Source organism: Ambystoma mexicanum, chromosome 3p, assembly GCF_040938575.1.
Source record: "Ambystoma mexicanum isolate Mex_15411 chromosome 3p, UKY_AmexF1_1, whole genome shotgun sequence".
NCBI lineage: Eukaryota > Metazoa > Chordata > Amphibia > Caudata > Ambystomatidae > Ambystoma > Ambystoma mexicanum.
The window spans coordinates 165,841,586-165,866,963 of record NC_090925.1 but is presented as its reverse complement, the minus strand read 5'-3'; the positions used below and the strand labels follow the sequence as shown (position 1 = coordinate 165,866,963).

At 48.9% G+C, this 25,378-nt stretch overlaps 1 protein-coding gene across 2 annotated transcripts in view; it reads left to right on the top strand.

The window, feature by feature from the left end:
* YBX3 (Y-box binding protein 3) overlaps positions 1–15,682 on the top strand; it is a 45,819-nt gene extending 30,137 nt beyond the window's left edge. For both annotated transcript variants that reach the window (XM_069650558.1, XM_069650559.1), the window contains one exon: positions 15,037–15,682. The gene's annotated coding sequence lies outside the window, so the exon portion shown is untranslated. The remainder of the gene's footprint in view (positions 1–15,036) is intronic.
* Positions 15,683–25,378: the final 9,696 nt, after the last annotated feature.

Genomic DNA, 25,378 nt, shown 5'->3' with positions numbered 1-25,378 from the left:
TCGTCGTTTCATGAACATGAAGCAGCAGTAATATAAGTCATTAATGGGGTACAATAATGAGGTTGGTTTAGCTCAGTAAGGGTACGCTTGAAACGCCATGAGCAGGAAGCGTTATTACACACCTGTCTTTATTTTTTTTTACCCCATCATTTCTTCAAGTTTGGCTGTCTTGATGTGTGCACTGCCTTAAGAGTCCTTCTGCAGGAATACACCCTAGCCTCCAACGAGCGTACGGTCAGACGTGTGGATGGGTTTTCCAGCTGTGTAATGTGGTTCTATACAGTGGAATCTTTACCGCACTACTCTTGAAACACTCCTCCAGTCTTCAAAATGGTGGTCTTTGCGGCGGCGACTTGAGGTCAGGTCACATGTCTATCCCTCCCCCTACCCCCATCTTTCAGTATGGAATCGGGAGGTAACCATCGTTCGTTATTGGAGCTGTAGTCGGTCTGAAACAGTCATCACTGGCTTGTGTATTCCTGTCTGGGACTGGATTCACACCTTTTGAGTCTCCATCCTGTGTGCATGGGTCTGCTTGGAGGGATGACTGGCCATTGGTACACCACCCTTATGTTTTAATGATGCTTGGTGTGCGATTGGGTGCTGTGGTCATTCACTGCCTCCCGAGGTGTAGAAAAACTGCCCCCGCCAATCCATGTGGAACCTGCACTCACCCACGCTCTTCAGTCCTTGTGGCTAGTCTCTCTAGGGCGATTAAACATTTCTTGGGTTTCTCAGGCCGACCCATAAGAAGTTTAAACTTGTGTCTAAGGGGCAACCTGGCGTTGCAACTACTCAATGCAGCATACGTTCCTTTGTGCTCCTCAAGGCCTGGATATCACAGGATCATTATTCATCTCTTGCCAATAGCTTTGAGGTGTGGCAGGCTGCCCTCTTGTACTAGTGACCTTTTGCCAAACCATGCACACAGCAAGCGCATCTTGAAACTGCTGCCAATCTGCTGCAGAAGATATTTCTGTCCTGTTTTTGCTTTAAGTAGCCAGAGCTGCTTTTATATTTATCCTTGGGTCACTTTCTCCAATGGTACTCCAGGCCCTGGCACTTTGACACATGGCTGAGGTAGTGAATTACCTAATTGCACGGCTTTCTCGTGAACTTCCGGCCTCCATCCTTAGCTATACTGCCTTTTTTCTTCCTGTGATGGACTTCATGTACTCTAAAGGACTTCTGCTTAAAACCTTTTGGTTTTTCAGAAGATCTGTGAGTGTATTGCTTGTTCTATTTGACATTTCGTGTATATAGACTTAATTTCTAAGTAGTGCCTGGACCCTTGAGTACTAAGTGTGTAATGTACCTATAAACCAAACCTCTCACCTCCTACCAGTGTTTAGGCCTAGGCTGCTCTGGCAGGACTACCACCTGGGGAGTTTGAGGGAGTCATCCTAATCTGAAAACTGAAAATCGCCAGCTATGCTCCTGCTGAAAATGTTGAGGAATGCTTTTCTCCACCCACGCACTCCGAAGGAGGCAGCCCAGGTTCATATGGCCTCACGGAATACGATTTTGGGTTTCTTTCTCTAAACTTTGACTATAGTTACTGACTTTACAAAATCTAAACGTAGGCTGTAATGGGGAAGTGGGGATAACCACCCTTTTTGGAAGGTAGTTCACTTTACAAAATAGTTGCTCAGTTACTATTGATGGTTGGCAGTCACGCTGTGAGTTCCCACGATTGAACTACTTGGTCTTTATGTTCAAATATTCCCATTTTGTTTTACTCCCAATTTAAACTAATCTGAGTAAAATACTGCCTCTATGCCAGGTCTCAGGTTGTTCTGCCTAATATCGGACTGAATGAAATCAGACATAGCCAGTTAAGGAATGGAGTTCCTAATGTTGCACCATCCCCAGAGTGGTGCTCTGGTGGATTTGAAAGGTAAGGGGGGGGGGGTAGGATTGGTTAGAAGGGCATAGCAGGAAGGGTGAGAGTTGTGATGTTCTGTTGACCACTTCAGTTCAGTGTGGGATTTACAAATCGGCAGACTGTGCTGTTTGGTGTGCGGTACCATTTGTTTTTTGTTGCAGTGCTTGCGGATTGATGTGGTTGCATTTAGTGTTTGAGAAGTGTGTGCAGAGTTGAGGTTTTAGTGGTTCGGTGGCTTTTTCTTTACCTCGTTGCTTTGGACATCTGTGGTGGGTGAACTGGTGCGTTTTGTGGTGGGTCACTTGCTGGGTTCTGCACTATTAGCTTGTCTCAGTAATTGTCTAGTGGTCTGTGGGCAGGAAGGTGAAGGAAGGCCTCCCCAGATCAGGGTGGAGATGGTTATGGTTGAAGGGTTTGCTCTTAGGTTGTCAAGGGGTGTGTCCTGCCAAGCTCCTAGGGTGGGGGAGCTCTAAGGTCATGGGATGGCAGTTCCCTCGTCTGCAGCAAAGGTGTCCCTGAGGGGATGCACAATGTAGGGGTTTGGCTTTGGAGTGGGGATATCCTTGACTCCGCCCTGGATTCTTCCTTCCATGTACACTTGTTAAGATGTGTTCTTTACAGTGGTCTTTGTATCGCCCAAGTTTTTGTTTTGGTTCCAGGCGTTTGTCGTTGCTTAATCTGAGTGCTCTTTTCAGTGGGTAAATTGTGGTTTTCCTTTGTAGGAATTCTGCTCCTTGGCCATGGTTTGCTCAAATTGCTAATGTGACCAGGAGTTGGATTTAGCAGGTGTGACAGGATGGCAATGAAACGGGCAGACTAGTAACTTTATTCCATCAGTGTTAATTTGTGGTTTCACCGACTGATGGACTTGGGTGGATTTGGTGGATGGGCTGTTTGAGTGAGGGGCGGCCTTAATGCCAATTCACCCATCTCTTGGGTTGGCCGCACCCTAGCCCAGGGAATCCATAACATTGGTTAGTTAACGCTCAGTGGCCTCTAATGTCTGGTGCTTGGCATCTGCCACGATTTCCCCATCTGAGATGATTGGCTGACCATCTACTTCTCATATCCCCACTTGGTATTCTAGGGGAGTTTAGGTGGTGCAATATATTCCTCTCTGCATGAGGCACTTGCCACACACATCCTTCACACGTTCGCTTTCCCACCATGCTTCTGCCCAGTTGATCCTTTGCGTATATTGCCTTCACATTTGGATCGCTCCCATTTCCTCCTACTTGCCTGCTGTTCCTCCACTTGCCACTTTCTACTACACTAAAGCTACTCCACTAACTTCATCCTTACTTCCACTTTCTCCCGTCCTTACTGTCCCGTATCCCCTTCAAATAATGCTTACTTATGTTTTTATTGACATTTAAATAACATACTGTTACAACCAATCGCATATTGCCACTGTTTTATCATGTTAGCCATAACTGTTAACAATAACGTCATGTCCACAAAAAAATCATGTGGACAGTGGATCATATCTGGTGCCTGTCTGGTCTCATTTGCACAGGGCATAGTGGACAGATTTCCATTTCTAGGCTTGGGGCACCTTCCAGGGGATCACAATACTTCTATTGGTTTCCACAGTGCCTGATGTACAGATCTAGTGTTCAAGGGGGCTTGTCATCGGACGGGTGGAACATATTCCATATTAAAGTTTTCCAGGCTTCAAATGCTGCACTCGCACTTTCACCATACCTGGATACACTCTTCACCCACTCCCCCCCCCCCCCCCCCCCCCCCCCCCCCCGCCCCCTCCCCCAATAGCCTGGTCTCACCTCAGCCCAGGGCTCAACTGTCATCTCACAATGCGGGCAACCAGCAGACTTCCATGCCGTGGGGATAGTTCTCTTAGCCGGTATGCATACCATGTCCATGAATTTTACATTTTGCTCATTCTGCGGTAGATGCCTAGTAAACCTTCCCTTGGCGTCCACTTGTATCGCATTATCCTGGCCCTTCTGCAGGCCTCTTCTATTCGACTACAGAGCTGTTGCACCTGCCTGCATTCCCAGGACATGTGCATTATCCCTGCTGCTTCTGCGCTACACCAGGGGCATAGTGGGTGAGCAGTGCTATTAAATTTGGTCAACCTTTAGGGGCGACGTATATGTGCGGTACAGAACAAGTTGAATCAATCTAGCACTTCTGGACACTTCACAAGGGTACGCGAGTGCTCTCTCCCATTCCTTTTCAGTTGCATCTCCACCCAGATCAATTTCCCAGTCAGCTGTCCAGGTCGGGCTCTTGGGGTTGCCAAATGACTGTAGATTCTGGACACTGGTCTCCAGCCATCACTCAGATTGTACATTAGGGTCAACAAGGAGGTCTCTTTCGGTTCTTCCGGCCATTTCTCCCACCTTTTTGGCCACCTGTCTAATCTTCTGGTACCATAGGAACTGCCACCATTTCCTCCTCCCCCTCGGTGTGTACTATGTCTCCGACAACCCTCGTAAGTCGCTTTGCCAATATAGTAATTAATATCTTGGACATCATGGTTGAGCTTTGCCAGTTGGTGGTACTAGTATCACTCATCGGATGCTTTACTGTTTGGGTATTGGAATCACTAAGGCTTCCCCTCATGCTTTCCGGTAGTACCCTTTTATATTACACTTCAACACCTTGTGTAAGACTGTGGTCCCGGTCTGAGCACGTGTTATCAATCGTTAACAGAAGTCTTGCTTACCAGGAGTCTTGCTGGTGGCCAGTGATTTAATCTCCTCACTTGCATCCTCAGCAGTATTCGTGTTTCACATTGCATTTGACCTATTTTGGGTAATCCTGTTTTCTCCAACGTGCCCAATATATCCTCTTGGGGGACCAAATCATCATGGCTGTACAGGCAAGAATAGCATTCCATGAATGTTTCATTAATTGCCTGTGTTCTATGAATTCTGCATCATCCTTAAGCGCCGTCGTTAAATGTCTCGGCTGTTCCCTTCTGCACAGCCATGACAAGTCTGCCCGGTCTATCACCTTCTGCGTGTGCCATGGTTTTTGCAACATAGTCAAATTTCGACAATCTCCCCAGGCATCCTGGCAGCTGCGTCTAATTTCAATTCCTCTTCTCTGGTTCCCTGGGTGTTGGCCTCCATTTGTTGGATCTCCTTCTCCCACTGCTCCAGGTCTGTTTAATGTTTTCCTAATCACCCGCGCTAGCAATAACCTCTTGCCTTACCACTACCTGCAATGCCTCCCACACTGAGCTCCAGGTCTGGATGCTACCCACATTCCTATCAATGTATTCAACACATTTTTTTTAAGGATCTTCTCTGAATGTCTAGTCTGTATGCGCATCTGTAGGCATGCGCCATTATGGGATAGAGGTGGGGGGCATCTAGGTCCCTGCATCTTCCAATCTAAAAGGAGCGGTGAGTGGTCAGATACTGACCTTCCAAGATATTGGGCCGATTCTATGTGTCAGATGGGATTTGCTTATACATCTATTCTAATGTACAAACCATGGAGCAGAGACAAATGAGAATAACCTCGGGCTGCAGTGTGTAGCTCTCTCCACACATCTGTTGGGGCTGCCTCATCCCCAGCAACCGGAAGCATACAGCAGCCAAGTAAAGATGCCTCTGGCATATTTGGAATACATAGATCCGCATCCCTGTCTCAATATTCTATCACCTTGGCGTCCCTCGTGAGATGTCTGTTGCAGCAATACAATCAACACTTTCCAGTTCCTTCGCAGGTATGAGACCATCACCTTGATGTTCGATTTTAGTACCTTAATGTTTGTAGCCATATTTCTGCAGTGTTGCCTCCCTGTGCTTCCCCTTGTCCATTCGCTGTAAAGTAAAGAACTACACAACTGCCAGGTGTCCCTGCGCCACTATGACCCATCTGGGTCTTTGTGTGCGGATTGTGTCGCGTCACCAACAGGCCAACACTAATCGTGTCACAGGTTAGACCAATAAGCCCCGGTCCGGTAGTCCAACCAACCTTCCGTCAATTTTAGTTACTAAACATGTATACAATAAACATCAAGAATTTTCCAGTTAACCCCAGACTGTAAGTTTTAGATCTGCCATGCGTCCCAGCCTCCATCTCTTTTGGACTGGGTGCAGCTCATGTAACTGCTTACTCCCCACTGGCCAAGTTGTTGTGCTCCAGCCACATTGCTGCCAGAGTTTCCAAGAAGATTGCCTTTCCCTTGTATTTGTATAACCCCCTTCAACCGGGTTGGGTACATTAACATGATTTAGCTGTCTAAGCCTGGCTTTAATCGGAACAAAAGCATTCCTCGCCCTTTGGACTGCAGGTGTGTAGGGCGGATATAGCAATTTTGGAATGGTCCCGGCTGATCTCCCTGCCTTCTCTCGAATTTTAGTATTTCTCTATTCCGGAAGTTCAGAATCTTCCCAATCATTGGGGGAGGGTGTGATCCTGGTGGTGGCTTTTGGATCTATTGGATTTCAACCGCAAATCCCAGTGAAAGGTGGCCAGTGCCAATCTCTTGTAGTAATAGTGTTTCCACGAACTCTAGGGTTCGGCCCTTCCATCCCATCAGGGACTCGAGCAAGCGCACATTATTGCGTCTTCTGCATACTCTGGGCGTGCTTCTAATGTTGCTGTTCCTGCACTCTTAATTTCAAGTCTTCTGTGGTCTGTCACTTCAGTCCAGTTTCTGAAGTAGCCAAGCTTTCTGACAGATTGCGAATGTCTTGCTGCACATCAGTCTTCACCGCTCCAATTTTTGTCTATGAAGGATCGCAGCGCCGCTATATCCTCCAGCACTTGGCCTTATTTGTTGCCATCTTCTCTGAGTGTCCGGTTGCTCTGTGCCGTAGTGTTGCTCTGCACAGGTTTGCATGGTTTGGCTGCAGCGAGGGAGTCGATGATTGTATTTGGGGTAGGGACATACCCCTATCTGTTGGTCTAAGTGGTTACTGTCTGAAGCCTTTTGTTTTCCTGGTGTATAGGAGACTAGCACCAGTTGTGATTGCACTCTGCTAGGTCCTATGCGTCCGTGGTCTTGTTTTGGCGCAGCTGTAGTTGCTTTGAAGACAGGCATATTCCACTTTGGTTGCTGGGTGTGCAGTGTCTCGTGTGGGTCCTGCCTGGCCAGCGACCTCAGCAGCTCACAGGTGGGCAAAGAGCTGTAATGTTACTTGGCCTGAGTGAGTCCCCCCCACACCGCGTGGTGCGTGCCTAGTCCACACCCTGCATAGGTTTACTTGTCCACCTCTTGTAAGTCTTGCAGCCACAGTGTCTTGCCCCATCCCAAGCCGTGCTGCTAGCTTCTTTGGCTATACGATGCTGTCTTCAGCTGCAGCAGTGTCTCTGCTTGCCAGGTTGTCGCCTGTAGTGCGGGCCACGCATAGGGAGTGCCTGTCATGCACGCGTTTGATTTGCCTCGTTACCCAGAGATCACCTGTTGGTGCAGTCCGTTGCACAGTGTGTGTATGATAACACCTACACGCCTTGACTTGGCAGTGCACTGTTCCACTGTCATTTCCTTCTGGCAGAAGGGCCGTGCTAAGTCAGTTGTTTGCTGGCCTTGGTCTTCATCGGTGCCAGGGCCCCTTGTGTGCCAGTCGCCTATTTTACCTTTCGTTTATGTCCCAGTATATTGGTAGTCAAGGTCCTCTTGCTTCTTCCGCGTTATCACTTGCCGGCACCACCAGCTTGGCGCACGACCTGTTCTATTTGTGCGCTCCACATTCCAGTTTGTAAAGTTTGCCCTGGTGAGTCTGCTTTAGTCCCTACTCCTTGTGTGGTCAGATTGGAACGTATCACTGGCCCAGAAGTTGGCATGCACCGCAGTATCTAAACCTTGCAGATCAAAATGCAATGTTATTGCTGGTGCTTGTTAATCTGCTTAGAATCACATGCTGTGCATATGGTCTGACATCCAGTGGTAACAGCGGAGTATTGCATCTTGTTTTTCGTAGACCGAAAGGGGACGTCGGCATAGGCAGGTCTGAAACACTATCCCTATCGTGACGTGTGTAGTACCCCAAAATCCCTCATGTGCCGCGGTCCCTCAGATTGTTTTTTTCCGCCCAGATAACTGGTCACCCTATAGTGGAGCGCTTACTGGAGATATTGTTTGTCTTTAACGAATTGTCGGTTTATTCCCCGTTAAGTCACTTCGCCCATCAGGAACTTATTCGACGAAGACTACGGGGAATCTCTACGGCTGTGGGTTCCGACGCCTAGGATCCGGCGTTCGGATGTCCACGTGGTCAGGCCTTATGGCTGGCCTACACAGTAGGGAGAGTGGGCTCGGGGTTTGCCATACTGTTATTATGTCTTTCCTCTTTTCCACTGCTTTCCTTTTTGGTCTGGTCATCCTTCCCTTCTGCTATGGAAAGGACTCCATTTAGATTCTGCCCAGTGTGTAGGGTCAGATATCCGTGGAAAGACGAGCACACTTCGTGTAACGCTTGTCTCCCCCTAGAGTACGACAAAAAGCAGTTTTCGGCGTGTACTCCTTAAACCTAAGACTCTTAGGAGTGCTGGCTAAAGCGGTGGGCCGCATACAGCATGTCACGCGTGGAGCTGCCTTCCCGTGCCACGACACCAGCTGAAGGTGATGAGGGCACACCGGATGACCAAACGTCCAACGTGGCAGATGTTTCTAGTTCCGCCATGCCCGTCCCCGACCCTTCCAGGCACGACTCTGGTCTGGCTACAGGACCACACCCGGCAGCAGGGGCGTACAATCGCACCGCACAAAGCACATGCCCCAAGCGCGCTCTTCGCTGTACAAGAAGGCGAAAGCGCTAACGGGTCCCCCGGAAGTTTCGACGGTGCCCATGGGTCGGTCTGATCCATAGCCTTCCATGCATCCGCAGCAGCGTTTTACTGGGCATAATAAACATAAGGTCGCTAATCCCCAAACTGCACACGCTGAAGTTTCTGTTCAAGAAACTTTGACGCTTTCCAAGGCCCGAAAACTACGAGTAGGCCTCTACCCGGGAAGCCATCCGCAGACCCTTCTGTTGCCGCGGAAAGAGTTTCCACTGCCGACACATTTTCAGAAGCTTTGTCTCCCGAAGACTGTATCCGTGTCAATAGGATCGCTACGGCGGTGGGCCTTACCGGTTCCGCCCAAGTTATGGGCCAATCCGCCAAAGTTTTCCACGGATTTGGCGACGATCCTGAAGAATCGTATCAAGAAAGCCAGGCACCCCTCAAGCACCTTGAGACCCTTAAGGCGGAGACCTCAGGCCCTTCTCAGGTAGGCCCATTTGGATCATCCAAATGGACCACAGAACAATTTGAGGGATGCATGGATCAGCTGCAGGAATTTTTCAGACTCCGCCAAAGAAAGCTCGGGTAGACCCTAACCCTCATACACAGGAAGATATCCAACATGAAGTTGATTATCATGAAGAGGTCCAGATGGATACGTATAGGGACATCTATACTGAGGAAGAGGCCTCCTTTCTGGACAACTTTGGGGAAGATCAAGGAGCAACTCATGGCTGGGAGGACTCCCAGCAGGACAATCAGAACTCTGATATCATTTGCCTTGACTCTCCCCCGTCCACCCCGGTTCGACAAGCTTGCCCGGTGGATGACCAAATGGCTTTCAACATGCTGAAGAAAGCAGTGGAATTTTTTTAAATTGCCACGCTTGGAGCCTTGCCCGAACAAGATTTTGCTGAGGACATTAACGAAAAAACCTCTGGCGAGCCAGTCTATCCCTCTTTTGAGCTCTTTCAAAAGGCAACTGGCTCCTTCCATACACTCACCCACTCGGACTAGGGCTGTGAACCCGAGGGTCAAAGCTTTTCTGACCCTCCCCACCGACACGTTATATATCAAAGGACATGCAATCCCAGACTTGTTGGTGGTTACCAACACTCGCAAAAGAGCAGGGGTTCCCCTTGCCACGGGTGAGTCACCCCCGGACAAGGAGTCCAAAAGGCTGTACGCCTTGGGTAAACGGGTTATGTCAGCGGCGGCCTATACCGTCCGGATTGCCAATAACACGACGTTATTAACAAGCTATGTCGACACCCAATGGAACCTACTCTGGGAAGGCCTTCAAGAGGTTCCGGAACCAACCAGAGCAAAGCTTCTCGCCGTTGTCTCGGAGGGTAAACTTGCCAATCAAAATGTGGTCAATACCCTGGACACCGCGGGTAGGTCTCTCGCACAGGGTACTCTCCTAAAGAGGCACGCATGGCTGCGCACGTCGGGCTTCAGGCTGGAGGCCCAGGCTTCCATCATCAAACCCATCGAAGAGGCCAACCTCTTCGGGGAGGCGGTAGACGATGCGTTGGAGACAGCCAAGAATGAGCACGAGACTATGAAGTCGCTGCACCAGATTTCCCAGAAGCCCTCTCCACATAGGGGAAATAATTCTTGGCGGTCCTTTCGAGGACAGGCCCGCGCCGCTCAAAACTATTTCGGCACGGGCAACTTCAAGTCAACCTGCCGCAAGCCCACTTAACTACCCACAGAGGGGTCAGTAGTGCGTAAAGAATGGAGGCAGAGGCTCCAATTCCAGAGGAGCGACAAACTCGGGTCAGAAATGACCACCAAGTCCAGGTCCCCTCCCAAGTCTCCCCGGTCGGGTGGGAGATTAACCTCTTTCCTCAAGGCATGCGAGGGACTTCAGACCAGTGGGTCTTAAAGACGGTCGCCCACGGTTACTGCATGGAATTCGCCTGACCGCGACAGTTCAGACCGCGAAACATCAACGCCTTTCACTGGAACATATGCAGATCCTGATCCAAGAGGTGGAAGCGCTGCTGGCAAAGCTAGAAGCCGTCCCGATTCTTCAGGTAAACAAGGGTATCTATTCAGTGTACTTCCTTGTACCCAAAAAGGATCTCGCCATGCGTCCTGTTCTAGACCTGCGCCCAGCGAACAAGTTCATAAAGCCCCAGAAGTTTTGCATGGTAACACTGCAAGAGGTGATCCCATTGCTAAAACAGGGAAACTTCATGAAAACATTGGATATGAAAGATGCATACTTTCATATTGCACAGAAAATTCCTAAGGTTCGTGATTCAGGACAAACACTACCAGTTCAAGGTACTCCCCTTTGGCATAGCCTTGTCGCCCAGGGTGTTTACCAAGGTCCTGGCAGCGGCACACCTGCACAGACTTTCAGTTCCAGTTTACCCCTACCTCGACGATTGGCTCATCATGGGGGACTCGTTCAACGTTTGTTTTTTCGAACACCCAAAAAACAGTGGACCTACTGTTCAGTCTGGGATTTTCATCAACAAAAAGAAATCCAGCTTAGTCCCCAGCCAGGTAAAAGAGTTTTCCAGCGAGAGGGTTCAGAACATGCTCTCTCAGGTTCCTCAGTATGTGGCCAGTCGAGAGGTGACAGTACACAAAGCTATGAGTTTGCTAGGGATGATGGCCTCATGCAGATACTTGGTTCCCCACGCGTGGCTGTGCATGCGTCCCATGCAAGAGTGGCTCAACAGCCAGTGGTGTCAGGCCAGCGGACAATGGGAAGATCTGTTAGTTGTCTCTCCAGCCCTCGTTCTCTCTCTGCAGTGGTGGTCGAGGGGAAAACCTCTTGAAGGGGGAAAACCTTCACCGCCCCTGCAGTGGAAGCCACTCACCAGATGCATCTCGTGGGGGGGGGGCGCAAACCTTCAGCAGACAACAGTTTGATCCCCTCAGGAAGCGTCCAATCATATAAACCTACTGGAGCTACTAGCAGTGTTCAACTGCAAGGGAAGACGGTGCTGGTCCTAACCGACAGCAATGTATTGCCTGAAGAAACAGGGACACACTCACTCTCCAGGGCTATCCAAGCTGTCCCAAAACATCTGGATATGGGCTCTCAAACACAAGATGTTCCTCATATCCCAACATGTTCCAGGGGAACTCAATCTTCAGGCAGACATACTTAGCATAGATTTTCCTCTGCCAGAAGAATACGAATGGCGACTGCATGAAGACATTGTCCCCAACGTCTTCGCAGAATGGGGGTTTCCAGAGATCGACCTGTTCGCTACTCAGGAGAACGCCCAATGCCAAGACTACACCTCCAGGTACCCCAGAACCGATCCAAGGGGAACAGTCTCTGGATAACTTGGTCGGGGAAATTTGTCTATGCTCCCACCCCTCTGCGCCCCTGACTCCCCTTCTCAACAAGATGGTGCACAAGATGCACCAGGAACCAGTCACCATGATCCTGGTGGCTCCCATATGGGCCCGCCAACCTTGGTTCGCGCACCTGATGGAAATGTCCTGCTGCCCTGCCCGTACAACATGTCTCAGGACAGGGGGGAGACTCTGCACCCATGCCCACAAACTCTGAACTGAACAGCCTGGCTCCTGAGGTCATAGAGTTTGGACATCTGCAACTCCCGCAGATGCATGGACATACTGGGGGAGGCAAAGCCTAACACGTTATTGCTATGCCAGCCAATGGAAGCGGTTTATTTGGTGCGGTTCCAAGGGTGTCAATCCCATCGATTGCTCGCCTTCACACATTGTGCTATATCTAACCCATTTGTTAGACTCTGGTTTAGTCTTAATTCCCTAAAGATTCACCTACCTGCATTGTCAGCCTACACCACGTCACAGCAGAAAGTGACGTGGTGGAAGATGCCTATGATTAAGGCCTTTATGGAAGGGATTAAGAGAATCTATCCTCCAATCACTCACCCAGCTCCTGGGTGGGATCTAAATGTGGTTTTGACTAGGCTCATGGGAGGTGGGGGGGGGGGGGGGGCGCCCCCTTTGAGCCTATGCATAAAGCAAGTCTGAGGGACCTGACTTGCAAGACAGCCTTTCTAGTAGCTATCACTTCTATCAGAAGAGCTAGCGAGCTACAGGCCCTCTGTTCTACAGTCCACAAAGATGAGGTAGTTCTGCGCACACACCCCAGGTTTGCGCCGAGAAGTTCGAAGTTCCATGTGAACCAGTCAACCGAACTACCCACGTTCTTCCAGAGTACTACTAAAGCAAGAGAACTAGCAGAGAACTGCCCTTCAAGCCTAGAGCACATTATACTTGAGGCACTGGGGCATCCATAGCATTTATTGTAAATGTTCCCCTAGAGTCCATTTGCAAAGCGGCAACCTGGAGTTCTGTACACACCTTTACAAAACACTATTGCCTAGACACTCATTCTAAGTCTGATTCTCAGGTGGGACAAGCAGTACTAGGACATCTTTTTTTCCACTGTTCCTTCTCACAACCCACCTCCAACTCCTGGTACTGCTCGCTAGTCTATGCACAGCATGTGATTCTAAGCAGATTAACAAGGATCGGAAGACATGCATTACTTACCGTAATAGCATTTCTGATGATTGTATCTGCTTAGATTCACATGCGCCCTCCCCGCTCGGGGTGGAAGGAACATAGACTTCTTACTACTTTCACCTCATGTACTCACTATAGTTTTGGGCTCCCTCTGGCAGAAAAAATACAATCGGAGGGACCTTGGCGCGTGAGGGATTTTGGGTACTACACATGTCACGATGGGGATAGTGTTTCAGACACGCCTATGCCGACGTCCCCTTTCAGTCCCCGAAAGACCAGATGCAATACTCCGCCGTTACCACTGGATGTCGGACCATATGCACAGCATGTGAATCTAAGCAGATACAATCATCAAATGCTTTTACGGTAAATAATGCATGTCTTATGTCCATGTCGCCTCGCCGACTTCTAGTGCAGTTTTGGGAAACACGTGGGATTCTGTTTACTTGTTTTAATGCTGGCTCACTGTACGGTTTTCTCATACATGGCACATATCCCTTTGTTTTGATCATCCCTACTCTACCCGTTCTGCCTGGGCACACCAGATGCCAGTGTACATGGCTGTAACTACTTGCCAGGTAGGCAGCACTCCTTCCTTTGGGGGTGTGGGGGGGAGAAGCGCATTAGCTGCGTTGCGACAAAAGCTCTGTGGGGTCACAGCCCCTTTCATGCACGCTCTCTGCTTTACCTCGGTCTGGCGTGCTCCCAGCCTTCAGTGTCCGTTCTGTGGCAGTTACTGCCTGCTTCGCTTCAATCCGGCCTCTCTGGGTGCCTTGCCAGCCTCTCCTGGTCTGCCTCAGGGCTTCTCGCTTCACTCAGTCAAGGGTCCTGCAGCGGCCGCCTGTCTCTGACCTGTTGTGCAGCCCCTACAGTGTCGGAAGGAGTCTGTAAAGATCCTCTCCTCTGCTGTATCGTTGGCGCTCTCCAAAGCGGGAGCTACAATGCTCGGCTCTCGCTGCTTCAGGCATGGGAGCTCTCTGCTAGTGTCAGCTCCACCTCACCGCAAGCCGCAGCATCAGTGGCCATCTTGGGTCCTCCGGAGAACCACCACAAAAGCCAGTTTCCAGATGTTCGCCTCCGATTTTAATTGCTGGTGCTTTGCAGTGCTGGGCAATTGCTTCACACATCAGCCGTTGTTTGGCTTAAGGTATATGGAAGAGTGCAAAGCACATGCAAGTTCAGGGAAATGACCCTATGCATGGCGAGTTAGTTCGCCTAATTGAGCCTTAAATGATTTTAATGGATTGATTAAGAAGTTTATTGCGAACAAAACAGTGGTACATAATGGTGCGGGCAATAACGCTAAAAAATACAAGATTAAATATAAAGGGTAGTGGGGTTAAAATGGGACGGCTTTCAAACGGTGGGGGGGGGGGTGAGGGGAGGGTCGGACACCCCAAATTTTCTCTATGTACCTCTAACCATTTCACCCCTCTGTATAGACCTCACACTAACCAAACACAACCACAAGCCTACAACACCTCAATCCACACAAACTTCACTACACTGCAACAAACCAAACCACACAGACTTTCACTCGCACAACAGCACACGACTATCGACCAAACACCTCCAGCCCAGCCAACGGACCCACCGGGCTGCAGCTGCCAACAACAGATCACTGCTCTCTTGCACTTTTCCACCTTATTCCCACTAACTTAGCCCCTTCCCTTTTTCAGAGCGCCAGGGGACCACTCCGGTGGTGATAGTGCACGGTACAGATATCCTTTAACATAACCCATTCATTACTGCTGATTTGCAATGCAGGCCACCTCTTCTGTACTGCAACAGGTTGCACCCTTATCTAGATAATATCCCATCCTTTGATTCTTTTATTGGTCCTTGGCCCTCCTATTGGCGCTTTCTCTGCTTGGTTTAAAATCCTACTAGTTCTGCGAGTCGTCTTGTATCTTGGTTGTAATGTTGAATTTTGTCCCCCTCTACAGGTGTCGTAAATTCAACCAGAATTAAAGGGAAATTAAGAACGGAGGAATGGAACGTCAGCAAATTGACCATTAATGAAATCAAGATGACACCAGGAAATGAACCACCAAAGATTTGAGATGCAATTCTAACAGCAGAATAAATTTTAAGAGGGGGAAAAACCAAAACAGCTTAAAATCGGAGTGAAGAAACTCACGAAGGGGGTAAACAGCTGAGGAGAATCGCGGAGAGGCTCCTGTGCGTGACCTTAGTATGGGGGAGTGCGGCAAACGACATCCCACCCCAAGATGCGCAGAGAATTGCAATGTCTGCAGGGACCCTCCCTTTTCCACGTTTTTGATTTAATTCAGGGTTTATTGTAATACCAAATTTTTCTACTTAAATAAAAAAATAGAGAAAAAACAAGCACACTTTTAAGAGAACCACTCATCCTGGTGCTAAAATCCCCAGGTGTGGCTTTTTGTGTAATGGGGAAGCTTATTTTTGTAAAATTCAATGCCGCACCCCAGGCTCTATGGTAGGCTCGTTTTGCCGCAAGCTCACCATGGCAATGATTTTTTTGTGTGCAAATTAAAAATGTGAAAAAGGGGGTACTGATAAGCGCACAGTGAGTGCTTCGCAAGCAATAAAACACCAATTGAACTTAAACTTGTCTCTTTGTCTTCACTTGTTTACCAATTCCTTTTCAGCATCAGGGTATTACATCCCTCCGCCCCCCCCCCCTTTCTCCTGTCCTGGAATATTCATATTCATTTGGGTCTGGGAGGGCTTGAGTAATAGAATTGTAGGTTTCGCTCAATGTTTCTAGAACCATGTCGCGTCTCTGTTAGGACTGGGTGTTTGCACGTCCTATGCATGCGTCCATCTACTTTTTTGATGGGACCCCAAAAATATCTCTGCATCTAAACCTGCCCATCTTCCGTGAGTCAGAGGCACCCTTTACCCAGCACCTGCCGTTTTTGTAATGGAAAGCTGCACACAATGTGACCAGAGGACTATTGCACTGGATGGCTTACAAATCTCTAAATACCCAGAGCCTGCACAGGCCACCCTCTGGAATTGGAGGCCGTTAGCAACTCGTGTGCGCTTTCCTTGGGCTTTTTCAACTGAGAATCTGACGGAAGAAATCCACCCAAGTGCCTGCACTTCATGACTTGTCCTCTTTCCTTGGGATGCCGCCACCTTTACTGGGCTGCGCACATGCAGTGCTAGCATTTGCTTGTTCCGGATTCTCGCAACTGCTTGCTGTTGAGAGGGGGGCGGTGTTTCAAACGAGTTTTGCAGCATCTGACAGTCTGCAGAGAAGTCGCAAGTCCCTTCCTGAGAGCTGGAAATCTATCCCCTTAATGTTCTGAACATAGCCACAGTTATGAACAAGACTGCATGATGTGAGTTGGACCATCAATGCAGCATTGGGGCCAGATAACCCCACTTCAAGATCATGACCTGCACTGTATGGCTAGTGTTGGCAATATTACCCAAGTAAACCCCTTTTTGCGTTCCTACCGATCAGTGTTATATCTTCTTTTACAGCCTAAAAATAGGCAAATCCTCCCCAAAAATGAAAATTGACAGTATTTTATTTATGTAGTGCCGAAAGCCCATGGGCACTGGGACACACAGTAGACGGTCCATAAAGTGCAGTACAGGTTTGGGAAGAACAGGATGGTCGGTATACTGGTGGGTGGCAGGGATGATTATCTGTAAAGGTGAGGCGTTACGGTTTTTAAATGTTTTCTGGTTGCTGATTTCCGATTATGTGGGCAAAATATTCCATGATTTGACAGCTTTGACTTTCCCGAGCCCTCTTACCATTTATATCTGCGACATCTGATCAGATTTTTCTGTACACTTATGGGACAGCGACAAGGTCTTGAATTGTCGCTTAGTCAACCAGTGTAACATTTTTTTCTGTGCTGTCTTACGATGTGTACAGCATTGTTACCTGGCATTTGTTAATCTTCGTTTGCGTAATACAAGCTTCCCTGTTTGCGAAAAACCACTTTAGTGCTTGGGCTGAGCATTGACCGATGAGAATGCCACAGTCCACCAAATCAAAGGCGGTAGATCCAAAAGGGCCAACATGCCTGATTTTGTGGGACTGGAATCCTAATGGTGTTGTCTCGTACTGTAGTTGGGTCTAAAGCCTGATTGCTTGAGTTGTAGGATGTTATGTCTTGATTTTGTTTGTATGCTGCTTTATAGAGTATTTTTAATGTTACAATTTGTGATCTCTATAGTGACGTGCGTAGTACCCACAATCCCTCACGCGTCGAGGTCCCTCAGATTGTTTTTTTCCGCCCAGTTTCTGGTCGCCTTTCGCGGAGCTCCTAGAGAGACATTGCTATACTTGCCATGGACCTCGGTCCTTTTGTCATAACTTAATATACTGATAACGATCCCTCCCCGTCGACGTTAGCTGTGAAGCTGTTTCTCCGCCGAACTGATTTTTGACGGAGAGGAAGAGCGGAGGAGATCCTTCGGCGCTGCCGAACACGTGGCCTGGCCTCGACGGCCAACTTACAGTAGGGAGAGTGGGGGTTAAAACTTTGTCTCTTCTCTTTGAGAATGTCTTTCTTTCTCCCCTTTCTTTCCCTTGGGGTTGTTATCGCCAGCTATTGCCTCAGCTATGGAGAGGACACCATTTAAGTTTTCCCCACGCTGCAGGGGCAAATATACTTGGAAAGATAAGCACAAGCTCTGTAATCGTTGCTTACCCCTCGATCACATAGAGAACAGCTGCGCAGCCTGCAAGCTCTTAAAACCCAGGACTCTTAAAGAACGTAGGGTTAAGAGGTGGGCGGACTACGCGATGTCGAAGTCAGTTTCCTCACCCGCTGTTACTGAAAGTGACGAGTGCGATAACTCGACATCCGTTACGGAAGTCATGAACCCCCAGAAGGAGCGCTCCCGCTCGTCGTCCGTCCCCGGCCCCGACGGGCTCGGCTCACGCCTTGCTTATGGGGATGAACACCCCGGCGACAAGGACGCACACAAACCCCATAAGGCTAAACACACTACCCACGGCTCTTCGTCGAGAACGAAGGATCCATCAGCGCCGAAGGGGACGCAGGGCACTCCGGCGTCTACCGCAGACCGTAAAGGTCACAAGCCCCACCCGCAAACGCAGCCGCGACCAGCGATTGGGCTTCCATCTAACTAGGGCGCTACCCCAAAAACATCCGACGCAACGCTCCATAGAGCGACCGTCGAGGTACAACACGCAACGCACACAACGTCGACACCAGAGCCCTCGACGGACAAAATCGTGGTCGAGAGCCTAGCGAGAATTGTCGCCGAAGACAAACGTACGCGGACGACGAAACAAACATCGAATACCGCGTCGAAAAAATATAAAAGTAGCCAGGAACTGCCCCTTTCTCCAAAGGACGCTTCCGAACTACCTGAAGGCTTTTCAGAAGGAGACGGGAACCTCTCGTCGATGTTGTGGGAGCGTTCAAAACGATTCGAAGGCGAAAACACTAATTTCCCCCTCTAGACTATTCAGGGGTACCCCATGAGACCCTTGAAAGACTCCATTCTTGCATGGAGAAAATGGAAAGGTTTCTAGGAAACCAAGACCCACCCACTCACAAAAGACAAAGACAAAGAGAATGGCCACAGGATGACCCTAGAGTCAAGATTCCTAGGCTGGTTGACCTCACTGAGGAGGAGCAATACCTCCAAGAAGATGAGGAGTGTTTGGGTGGAGAAGAAGAGGTAGAACTTGAGGAAGAGGGGTTCGAAGAAGACCCTTACACCACTGCTACAGGGTTTGATTGTACGTCCTAGGACTGGAGCCGATTGCCATCTACTGCAGGAAACAGTTCTTTGATGCAGGCATAAAGCTGGGCAACAGACACTTCATAATCTCCTTATACGCAGACGACGTACTCTTATACCTACAGAACCCACAAATGAACGCGCAGGTTCTGCTCGATGTCCTGGACAACTATGCCCGGTATTCCGGAATCAAATTCAGCAGATCAAAATCTTGTGCATTCCCGCTAGCCAAACTCAACAAGACAACAAAGGAAGATTTGCCGGTGGTGGGGATAAAATGGCAACCAGGAATGTTCCGCTACCTGGGAATCAACATAACGCATACCCCAGAACTCACCCACGACCACAACACTGAAAGAGCAGTAAAAGCACTCCGCAACTCCATGAAGTTCTGGTCAAAGTTGCCCCTTTCCATGATGGGTAGGGCAGCAATCGTGAAAATGATTATCCTACCGAGATTCCTCTACTACTTTACAAATGTCTGCCACTACATCCCTATATCCTTCAGAAAGCTGGATTCGCTAATCAGAGACTTTCTATGGGGCCCAGCTAGACACAAGCTACCCCTAAAGATCCTCATGTTGCGACACAAGGAGGGGGGGGGTGCAGCTCCCAGACCTACACATGTATTACTTAGCAGCTCAGCCACGTCACAAAGTGGCTCCATGACGACCCAAATGCGGAATCAGAACTACTAAGGCTTACACCTTCCAATCTGTTTCCCAAGGAATCACTCTGGAACCCACTGAAACAAACACGAGAAGTCCCCATGATTGTGCAGCTGGGTAGACAAATTTGGACTGGAACCTGCTCCGTCCTTCAAATAACTCACCCGTATTCTCCTGACACCCCCATCCTTGTGGACACATGCCAAACCATGTCAGGGTGTCGAGAAATTGGGAGCGCGCGGGGATCTACACTTGGGGCGATATGTACGAGGACGCCAAATTCAGAGAATTTGAAGCAATCCTGGAGTCAGAGGAACTAAATAGAGGCCAATTCCTGTGGTATCATCGTCTTAAACAGGTTGCGAAAACTAAATGGCCTGAATGGCCAGAAGAACCCAACCCCAACCCCCTGCTCAACGAGATGCATGAACTATCGGACGGCTGGAAACCAATAACCCGTCTTTACGGCCGCCTAATAGACAGACCCAACCCTAAAAGTGCAGCACTAAAAGATAGATGGGAACTTGACCTCCGGATCACGCTCACGGACACTGAGTGGGAGAGAGTATTACTTTACCCCAAGGAGGTCTCCAGGAACATCAGGTTTCGACAAATCCAACTCAATGTTCTCTACAGAACATACATGACCCCGAAGAGAGTCGCCAGCTTTAACAAAAAGATATCATCAAACTGCCCTTGGTGCGGCACCAACGCAGCGGACCTACTACACATGTTCTGGTCCTGTAACAAAGTGTCACAATTCTGGTCCAAAATGAAGCAAACTTGCATGGAAGCTGGCATTACCAGATACAACTGGGACCCCAAGGAATGCCTGCTCGGAGCACACCCCAGACTGAGCAAGATCAAACACGTGGTCAAGCTGATGGACATTTCCTGCATCCTAGCCAAAAGATCCATAGCTATGGCTTGGAAGTCAAAACCAGGCCCGAGATATGAACACTGGCTCAGAGAACTAGAACGCTGGACCACAGCCGAGACCAGAGCCTGGCAGGATGGGGCTAACACTGGAGTAGCCGACGTAAACAATACCCTTGAAGCATGGAAGGCCTTCCTCCGAGACATACCCTTTTCCGCAGACTTCAAGCCCCCCTGAGGTGCCTGCCCACCCTAACATTACACAAATATTGAGCCACCCAGAACCTGAACCTCGATCATCTGCGAGCCCTCGAACTCTGCCTTTGCACTTCTTCCCTCCGGAACACGAGCTGAACAAGGATACCCACACAAAGACTGCATTTTTGTTGTTGTTATTTGTTAACCTCTTACTCTTTATGGCCAACGAATACCTTCAATAATTGCAGTTTTGCGGTGCAATTTTACCCAAATGCCAATAAAAAGTGTTTAAAAAAAAAAACCACTGCTACAGGGTTTGAAGAGGATACAGCTACCTCGCAGCACTGGCAATCCCCATCAGTACATTCAGACCCTGATGCCTCTCTCCCTTCTCCTCTCAAGGATTCACATGGGAACTCCTCTCCCATAGATGACCAACCTTCCCTCAATGCACTATTGCGCAAGGCAGCAGCGCATTTTGAGATTGATACAGGGGAAACTCTTCCAGACATTGACTTTGTAGAAAAAGTCATCAAAGAAAAAGCCCCTGTTAGCCAATCTATTCCACTCCTGGCTTCTATTAAAAGAATTTCTCCTTCCCTTACTAATCCAGCTTTAGTACGAGGGGTCAACCCTAGAATAGAAAAGCTCTTCAGCCCTTCATCCTCTGACCCTTTATACATCAGAGGACACTATTCCAGACTCCCTTGTGGTTACCAACACAAGAAAAAGAGCAGGGGTGCCACTATCGAGAAGTGAAGCACCTCCAGACAAAGAAGGCAAAAAACTCTACGCACTGGGGAAGAGAATCACGACCTCCGCCGCCTTCTCTACTAGAGTTGCTAATAACTCACTTTTAGCTAGCTACGCAGATGCACAGTGGAACAAGCTGCGCAGCGAAGCAGAGGAAGCACCTGAACCTCTGCGTTCTCGCCTGCTAGCTATAATATCAGAGGGCACACTGGTAAACCAGGGCATCGTTAAGAACTCCCTAGATGCCGCTGAGACGGCTGGCCGCTCCCTAGTGCAGGGAATACTTCTCAAGCGCCACGTTTGGCTACGCAATTCAGGTTTTAAGCCCGAAACCCAAGCCTCCCTCATAAATAAACCCATTGAACAGACGCATCTGTTTGGGAAAGCAGTAGATGAGGCCCTAGAACATGCTAAAAAAGAGTTTGATACCATCAAGACTCTTGATCAAATTTCTAGGCCTCCTAACAGGCGAGGCTATGGTAATAAACGCTCCTTTCGTGGCCAAAGACAGCAGCAGAACCAACAACATTACTCTGGCTCCAACTGGACCACTAACCAGGGTAACACCCAGTTCAGTCAAAGAGGCCAACGCCGTGGCAAAGGAAGAGGTCGTGGCTCCAGCCCCAGAGGTTCCACGCCCAATACCAGCAAATGACCCGAAAATTCGGGTCCCCTCCCATGCATCACCGGTCGGGGGCCGGCTAACATCGTTCCTTTCAGCATGGGAGGGAATCACGTCAGACCGTTGGGTATTATCCACCATAGCCCACAGATACTGCATCGAGTTCAACGGTTCCCCGAAGTACAAACCCCCACGGAACCGACGCATGACACCGCAACACCTCTCCATTCTTCTTCAAGAGGTGGAAGAACTACTGAAGAAAGAAGCTATAGAGCCCGTCCCCCTATCACAGGTAACAGAAGGTATTTATTCAATGTACTTCGTTGTACCCAAAAAGGATTTAACCATGCGCCCTGTATTAGATCTGCGCCCAGTGAACATATTTGTCAAACCCCAAAAGTTTCGTATGGTGACCTTACAGGAGGTAATCCCACTGTTATCACAAGGGGATTACATGACAACACTGGACATGAAAGATGCATACTTTCATATTTTAATGTTGACATCGCACAGAAAATACCTCAGATTCAAAATAGAGGACAAACACTACCAGTTCAGAGTACTACCCTTCGGGATAGCATCTGCACCAAGGGTATTCACGAAAGTACTGGCAGTGGCAGCGGCCCACCTGTGCAGATTATCCATCCCGGTATACCCTTACCTCGACGACTGGCTCATAACAGGGGATTCTTACGAAACATGCTTCTCCAATACCCAAAAGACCGTAGACCTTTTGTCCCAACTGGGCTTCTCCATCAACGAAAAAGTCCAGCTTAGACCCCAGCCAAACCAAACAATTCCTAGGGGCTCTAATTCGAACAAAGGACGGCCTCGTATTCCCCTCCAACGAGAGGGTCCAAAACATGCTGTTTCAAATTCCCCATTATGTAGCAGGCCGAGAGGTGACGGTACGCAAAGCAATGCGCTTGCTAGGGATGATGGCGTCATGTATTTATTTGGTACCTCACGCGCGCCTGCGCCCAATGCAAGAGTGGCTCTACAGCCAGTGGTGTCAGGCCAGCGGACAATGGGACGATCTAGTGGTGGTCTTGCAGGCCTTGGTTCTCTCGCTACGGTGGTGGACAAAAGAAAACCTGTTATTAGGGAAAACTTTTGCCACACCCGCAGTGGAAGCCACTCTAACCACAGACGCATCCCTTACAGGATGGGGGGCTCACCTATCCCATCAGACGGCCCACGGAGTTTGGACTCCGAGCTTAGCATCCAAGCATATAAACCTGCTGGAACTACTAGCGGTGTTCAAAGCACTAAAAGCCTTTCAGAAACAGCTACAAGAAAAGACCGTGATGGTCCTCAGACAGCACCACAGCCATGTACTACCTCAACAAGCAAGGAGGCACTCGCTCTCCAGGACTGTCAAACTGTCCCAGAATATATGGAAGTGGGCTCTCAGACACAACATGTTCCTACTGTCACAACATGTACCAGGGGAACTCAATCTTCTAGCAGACAAACTCAGCAGAGACTTCCCCCTGCCCGGAGAGTACGAATGGCAATGACACAAAGACATTGTCTTAGACGTCTTCACTCAATGGGGATTCCCGGAAATAGACCTGTTCACAACTCTGGAAAACTCACAATGCCAAAGTTACGCCTCCAGGTACCCCCAGAACCAGTCCAAGGGGAACGGTCTGTCGATTCTATGGTCAGGGAAATTTGTTTACGCCTTTCCCCCCGACTCCCCTTCTCAACAAAGTGGTGCACAAGATGCATCAGGAGCAGGTTACAATGATACTAGTGGCCCCAATGTGGGCCCGCCAGCCATGGTTCGCTCACTTGATGGAGATGTCCCTATCTCCCCCAGTGAAACTTCCCTGCCCGTACAACATGCTGTCACAAGACAAGGGCAGAACACTGCATCCATGCCCTCAGACCATGAACTTAGCAGCCTGGCTCCTGAGATCATAGAATTTGGACATTTACAACTCCCACAGAGATGTATGGACATCCTCGGGGAAGCCAGAAAACCTAATACTCGACACTGCTATTCTAGCAAATGGAAAAGATTCGTTATCTGGTGTAGAGGTACTAGCATCAACCCAGTTGACTGCTCTCCTACTGACATTATTCTATACTTGACCCATTTACTGGATTCAGGTTTAGTGTTCAATTCCATTAAAGTCCACCTAGCGGCACTTTCTGCATACACCACTTCCCAACTTAAAGTGTCGTGGTGGAAAATACTAGTTATCAAAGCCTTCATGGAGGGGGTAAAGAGGATACACCCTCCGATAGCTAACCCAGCTCCCGGATGGGACTTAAATGTGGTACTTTCCAGACTCATGGGCCCTCCCTTCGAACCCATGCACAAGGCAACTCTTAAAGATATCACCCTTAAGACTGCTTTCCTAATAGCTATCACCTCCATTAGGAGAGTAAGTGAACTACAGGCTCTTTCCGTACTAGACCGCTTCGTAACAGTTCACAAAGATAAGGTGGTTCTACGCACACACCCAAGGTTTGCACCTAAATTCATCTCGCAATTTCATGTAAACCAAACTATAGAACTACCAACGTTCTTTCAAAACCCTTCCAGCTCGGGAGAAAAGTCTGCATACACTAGATGTATGCAGAGCTGTCATGTTCTACATGGAAAGAACCAGACCACTGAGAAAGACTAATCAGTTCTTTGTCTCGGTGGCAGCAGGAAGAGAAGGAGATGCGGTCTCAAAATCCACTATATCTAGATGGATTGTTCAATGCATCACTCTCTGTTACACTCTTGCTAAGAGAGAACTACCCTTCAAGCCAAGAGCACATTCCACTCGAGGCACGGGGGCTTCCATAGCATTCATTGCAAATGTTCCCCTTGAGTCCATCTGCAAAGCGGCAACCTGGAGTTCTGTGCACACATTTACAAAACACTACTGTCTAGATGCACACTCTAGATCTGATTCCCAGGTTGGGCAGGCAGTATTAAGACATCTTTTTTCTACTGTTCCTTCTCATAACCCACCGCCAACTCCGGGTACTGCTCGCTAGTCTATGCACAGCATGTGATTCTAAGCAGATTAACAAACATCAGAAGACAATGCATTACTTACCGTAAAAGCATTTCTGATGGTTGTATCTGCTTAGATTCACATGCGCCCACCCTTCCTCCCCGCTCGGATGGAAGGAACATAGACATCCTTTTATATATTTCTCTTTTCTGTACTCGCTCACGGCTAAAAGGCTCCCTCAGGGCAGAAAAATACAAACAGAGGGACCTCGGCGCGTGAGGGATTGTGGGTACTACGCACGTCACTATAGGGATAGTGTTACAGACACGCCTTGTCGACGTCCCCTTTTCGACTACGAAAAACAAAATGCAATACTCCGCAGTGACCACTGGATGTCGGACCTATGCACAGCATGTAAATCTAAGCAGATACAACCATCAGAAATGCTTTTACGGTAAGTAATGCATTGTCTTACAATTTG